The sequence below is a fragment of the Mastomys coucha genome, chromosome X (assembly GCF_008632895.1).
Source record: "Mastomys coucha isolate ucsf_1 chromosome X, UCSF_Mcou_1, whole genome shotgun sequence".
NCBI classification, from domain to species: domain Eukaryota; kingdom Metazoa; phylum Chordata; class Mammalia; order Rodentia; family Muridae; genus Mastomys; species Mastomys coucha.
In genome coordinates this window covers 133,962,221-133,968,951 of record NC_045030.1, presented here as the reverse complement: position 1 = coordinate 133,968,951, position 6,731 = coordinate 133,962,221, and the positions used below count along the sequence as shown (strand labels likewise).

Genomic DNA, 6,731 nt, shown 5'->3' with positions numbered 1-6,731 from the left:
AAATGTAGCAAGCTGAAGCTCAAAGCAAGCAGGGGTAACCATAGTTCTAACAAAGTAGTCTGTAAGCAAAACTTAGACAAGACAAATATAATCAGTAAATGTTATAATGAGGGGTACATTCAATTTTATAAAACACTACTGCATAGAAGGAAAAACCGGTCCAGGTACAATAATAGTAGGTGATTTCATTACCCATTATCATTAATAGATAGACCAATACTCTTTATCATTAATAGACAGACTGCTTAAGACAAAAAACATTCCCAGTGAAACTCCAGAGTTATACTGCACCACAGATGAAAGAGACATAACCAAGATGTATATAGGACACTCTACAACCGCTTTGACATGCTTCTCAGCAGCAAATGGGACCTTTTCTAAAAAGAATACAATCTAGGCCACAAAGAAATACAAAAATTCTTTCTTTCAGTTTTCATATCATAATGAAATCAAACTTCAACTCAATAGCAAGAAAAATTATTGACTATATATAAATATATGCATATTAAGCAATACTCTGGAATGATCACTGAAAATGCAATTAGAATTTTTAGAATACAATAAAAGAAGCTGTAAGAAGGGAATTTGTAATTATGAGTACTTAAATAAAGAAATTAAAAAGATGATTGTTATCCCTGCTGTAAAAATCAGCTACTATAAAAATAGAAATCACATGATTACTTTAACATATTGTTTAAAAGGCTTTTTTGACAAACTTGATAAAAGCCCTGAGAAATTAGGAATAAGAGAAAAATATCTCAACATACTATAATGTTACACTATGAAAGAGAAAAATGAAAAAGCATTTCCTCTAAAATAAAAAAAAAAAGATAAGGGTGTCTATTTTCTCCATTGTTATTCATTTACTGCCTAAATTTATTTATTTATTTATTTATTTATTTATTTATTTATCTATTTAGGTTTTTTTGAGACAGGGTTTCTCTATGTAGCCCTGGCTGTCCTGGAACTCACTCTGTAGACCAGGCTGGCCTCGAACTCAGAAATCCACCTGCCTCTGCCTCCCAAGTGCTGGGATTATAGGTGTGCGCCACCACTGCCCAATTACTGCTTGAATTTTTATCCAAAGAATTTAGACAAGAGAAATAAAGGGATACAAACAGAAAAGGAAGATGTCAAATTATCCTTACTTCCAAGTAATATGATCCCATATTTAAAAGTCCACTGGAATATATAATATTGTTAACTTGACAGGACCTACAGTTACATAGGAGACAAATTTCTGCATATGTCTTAATCGAAGTAGAAACATATAGCCTAATGTGCGTGGCATTATTCCATGTACTGGGATCCTGAGTGTAAAGTGAACTAAGCATCAACATTCATCTATTTCTCTTTTCTTGCTGGCTGCCTCACTCTCTGGTCACCATAATGTATTCATTTTTACCATGATAGACTATACCTTTCAATCATAAGCCAAAATAAGCCATTATGTTCTTAACTTGCCTTTGTTACAGCAATAAGAAAAATAACTTTTATATTCATGAATATTAAAAATTATTGGATCTGCCTGCCCCTAGAAGCATTGAAGGTGTGGCTGTTGTGTCACATGTGCATCAGTAGACTGCAGAGAGCAGAGAGGCAATGTCCTGCTCAGTGTTCTGACCTACCTATGAACATCCGAATGATTGATTAGTAGCCTAACATTCGTTGAATTAAGGAAGCCTGGGTTGAACACCAGACCAGCACCAGGGGGCCTGGACAGGGAGCTAGCCTAAGATGATCACCAGTCAGGCACTGCACAGATGTGGGCAGGCAAAACCATGCCTGAACTGACCCAGTGCTATAATGTGCATAGCACTCCCGAGACCACTTCTGAGATGACCCCAGACAGTGAGAGACCCTGGGTGCCACTATGAGGAACAAGTAAGTGGTGGAGAAATGGAAGAGAAAGAGAAACACAAGGATGTGGGCACAATGGAGAAGGCAGAACTGGGGACTCCAGAGTAGTGAGGAACAGCCTGATGTGAGTAGCTCATGCCGTGATGTCAGAACCATATGTTTCTGGCCTGGCTGCCACCCAGGCACATGTTAATGTCTAAGGGCTGTGCAGAACTGGCCCTACCCCTCATCTGGGCATACTGGGAGAGCTGTCCCTGAGAACATGAAAGCAAGAGAGATGACCCTATCCCTAACCAGCTGCAGTACTGAGGTGAGTGTGTCCTGTATACTGAGGGAGTTATAGGTGAACTGGTCCCCAAGTAAAAGAGCATGGGAGAGCTGGCCCTGCCACTGATCTCCTGTGTAGTGGTATGAATTTGGGAGAGATAACCTCCTTTCCCCTCACCACTTGAAGCAGGTAAGAGACCTGTTCCTGTGGAGTCTTAAGAGCAGGAGAGCTGGCCTTGCCCCTTACCAGCTGCATCACTCAGGAGAGTGGGCCCTGCACCTCACAGTAGAACTCACCCTGATAGTGGGGGGTACGGGTTAGCTGGGTCCCAAGGGCATGAGCATGAGAGAGCTGGCCCCACAACTTGTTTGCTCCGTAATGACATGGGCAAAGGAGAGATAATCTCTGGCTCTCATCCCTTGTCACCTCTGGCAGGTGGAAAAGCTAGCCCTGGGGTCATGATGAGTGAAAAAGAGCTAGCTCTATGCCTAGCCAACTGTTGCACTCAGGAGAGTGAGCCCTGCACTTCACCCGGGCAGCAGGGTAGAGCTGGCCCTGGTTATGTAGAATGCCAGTAAACTGTCCCCAGTGGTGTGACAGTGGGAAAGCTGATGGGCTGACTGGCTCAAATACCTCTCAAGCCCAGACCCAGGGCTTTGAATTATAACACCTTAACATCTACCCCATTGATGAACTGTTGGAATTCATGAAGGGGCCAGGCCAATAGATCCAAAACTACAAGGATTTCCATAACACAGAACAAGAACAGGATACCCAAGAGTCCCAGTGAGATTCCAATACTGATAGCTTAGCCCAAACCAGAGGCCTTGCACCAGACCAAGGAGTCACTGAAATAAACATTTGCAAGCAAAGAAGTGTGGGAAAAAAGGGTATACTGTGGGATACACAGTGACACACTGCAGCTTCCACAATGAGATTTTTCTCTGTTTGGGGGGGGAGGGTGAGTTGCAAGTATGGAGAGTGGGTAAGAGGAGAGGGGGTAGATGAGTGGGATTGGGATGGGTGATGTGAAATTCACAAAGATCCAATAACAAGTTTAAAAATATATTGGACATGGCAATCAATTGCAGTCAAATAAAAGGATAACAAAAAAGCAAAATGCAAAAATTAGTTTCTGGATAATAATGAACATACTGAGAAAGAAATCAAGGAAACAATTCTATTCACAACATCCAAAAAGGAGGAAGGGTGTCTAGCTGGAAACAAAGGTAACCAAGGTGGGTTTTTTAATAGGTTAAAAAAAACTGAAGAAATTGAAGGAGATATAAGAAGAAATGAACACTGATTTGCAGAATTAATACTATGAAAATGGTTAATTACAAAAAGTGATCTACAGAATAAATGCAAGCTCCATTAAAATTCCAATCATCTTTCTCAGAGAAACAGAAAACACAATGGTAAGGTTTTATTATGGCAGCACAAAAGATCCCAGATTGACAAAATAATCCTGAGCAGAAAGAGCAATGACAGAGAAATCATAGTACCAGATTTCAAATGATACTGCAGAGCCATACTATAAAAACCAGAATGATGCTAGCACAAAAACAGGCACATAGACCAATGGAATAATAAAATAACACACAATTTAAATGCACATAGCCACCTTGTTTTCAATATCTCTAAAACATATAATGAAAAGACAGCTTCTTCAACAAATGGTACTGGAAAATATGGATGTCCACATGTCACAAAGTGAAAAAAAAATCAGTTATCTCTTATCCTGCAAGAAAACATATTCAAAGCTGGATTGAGACCTGAATTTAAGACTTTAAAACCTTGAACCTTCTAGAAGAAAATAGGAGAAACATTTCAAGTTATAGGCATAGGCAAGGGCTATTTGAAGAGCATTCCAATAGTCCTAGATATAAGAGCATGGACAGAAAAATGGCTTTGCAAGAAATCAGAAAGCATATACAGAGCAAATGAGACAACACAGTTAAGAAAAGCAAGAAAAGAGTTAACATTTATATGTTTAACTATAATTAAATGTACAACATATAAAAAGCTCAGACTGTCAAACACCAAAAATGGTATCCAGTCAACAAATAAGCAAGTTCTTAAAGTAAAAATTACAAGTACATATGAGGAAAAGCTTTCAACACCCTTAGCCATCAGCGAAATGAGAATCAAAGCTACACTGAGCTACTAGAGAATGTGGAGACAATAACAAACACTTATACCCTTAGTAAAAACAACTATAGAAATTAGTACAGCGGCTCCTTAAAACACTAAAACTAGAAATATCTTCTATTATATCTGATGCTGAAGTTAATATACAACAAAGATACCTGCACATTCATATTTATTAAGGCACTGTTTACTATAGCTAAGTCTTAAAGTTAACCTAGATGTCCACCAACAAAAAAGGCATAAGGAAATATATATAAATATGTATTAATTTAGATATTACACATATAAATATATTATACATTGTAACATATATAGGATATATATAAAATGAAGTTTTATTCATAAAGGAATATAAAATTGTGGGCTGAGGGGATGGCTCAGTGGATTCAGAACTTGCTATACAAGCATTAGGACTTAAATTCTAATCCCTAGCACCCATAGAAAAAGGCAAAGGTAGAACCATGCTTCCATAATCCTGGGCAAAACCCAGGAGCTTTCTGGCCAGCCAATGTACACAAAACCTCCAGTTCTAGGTTCAATAAGAGAGCACACCAAAACAAAATAAAACAAAACAAAACTAGGGATGGGAAAACAGAACTGTGGCTAAAAGGCATTTGCTTTCAAGCATGACCAGAGTTTGATATCTAGGATCCACATGGTAGAAAAAACCCATTCCTACAAGTTGTCCTCTGACTTCTATATGTACTGTTAACACATGTGTATGAATAGAGAGATAAATAAATGTAATTAAAATAAGGTAGAGAAAAGATTGCAAAAAAGTATCTCAATATCAGTGTCTGCCTTCCAAATGTTGCCGCACAGGCAAGGATTCCTACATACGTACATGTATACACACATAGCATACACAAAAACTTCATTACAATGGAAAAAATCAACTGGGCAGTGGTGGCGCACACCTTTAATTCCAGCACTTGGGAGGCAGAGGCAGGCAGATTTCTGAGCTCGAGGCCAGCCTGGTCTACAGAGTGAGTTCCAGGACAGCCAGGTCTACACAGAGAAACCCTGTCTCGAAAAACCAAAAAAAAAAAAAAAAAAAAAAAAAAAAAAAAAAAATGGAAAAAAATCTTGTCAATTTTAAGAAAATGGATAAAACTGAAGGCCACGTTGTTGAGGAAATGAGCCATAGTCAGAAAGACCAATGTTAAAGTTTTGTCTTATTAAAATTATATATGTATGATTTTATATATATGTGTATGTGTGTAAAATATATATGAAATATATATATACATACACACACATATATATACATATATATATATACATATATATATATATATATGAATGATGACAAAGTAGAAGGGGTACTATACTATCTGAGGAGATGAAGGGGACCAGTAAGAGGGACAAGAGAGGATAATGGGGACACGGCTATGAGCAAAGTATAAAGTATACACATGAAAATGTCATAACAAAAAAACATCCTTTTACATAATGAATAAATGTTGATAATAATTTTTAAAAAGAATATTTGCAATTATCTGATATCAGGAAAATTATCTTTTCTTCTATTTGGGGAAATATCAACTTAAAATAATTTCTGCCTGTGTGACTGTGGCTTGCCATGGCTGTGTCTGTAGGTTAGAGTGTCACCTCTGATACCCCTCCTCAACTACATCTTGAGACAGCATCTCTTGTTTTGCTGTTGACAAAGCCGGGCTTCTGAGTCACCTGTCTCTGTGTTCCTTCTACCCTCAGGAGCACTGGGATTACAGATGTCACTCACCATATCTGGCTTTCATAGGTTCTGCAGATTCAAATCTCTGGTCCTCCATCTGTGTGGCAATTGCTGTTGCCCCACTGATCCACATATCCAGCCTCTAAAAATTTTTATAACAACAAAAATCTCTTTTAGAAAATGCTCTAGCCAGGCTTGGCAGTACACACATTTAACCTAGTATTTCAGAGGTAGAGGCAGAATGATCTCTGTGAATTTTAGGCCAGCCTGCTGTATATAGAGAATTTTGGTCTATATAGAGAATTTTAGGCCAGCCAGGGCTACATAGTAAGACGCCCCCCGTCCGTCTCTGTCTCTCTCTGTCTCTCTCTGTCTCTCTCTCTGTCTCTCTGTCTCTCTCTCTCTGTCACTCTCTCTCTCTCTCATATACACACACACCACCCCACATACCACCTGATATTCCTACTGCTCAAAGAAAATTACTAAAATATACAATATTCCAGATTTTTCTTTGTTTTATTGTTGTTAAGACAGGGTTCCTCACTGCACAGGAAGACCAATGGGCTGGACCTAGCCCCTCCACTCCAATGTAACAGATGAACAGATTGGTCTTCATGTGGGTCCGGAAAAACTGGGGCAGGGGCTGGCTACCTCTAAAGTTGTTGCCTGCCTGTGGGATATGTTCTTTTGGTTCGGTTGCCTTGTGTGGCCTCAGAGGGAGAAGAAATGCCTAGCTTCACAGAGATTTCATGTGGG

General features: G+C 38.7%; 1 pseudogene; it reads left to right on the top strand.

The window, feature by feature from the left end:
- Positions 1 to 1,527: 1,527 nt before the first annotated feature.
- LOC116096242 lies at positions 1,528 to 1,666 on the top strand (annotated as a pseudogene).
- Positions 1,667 to 6,731: the final 5,065 nt, after the last annotated feature.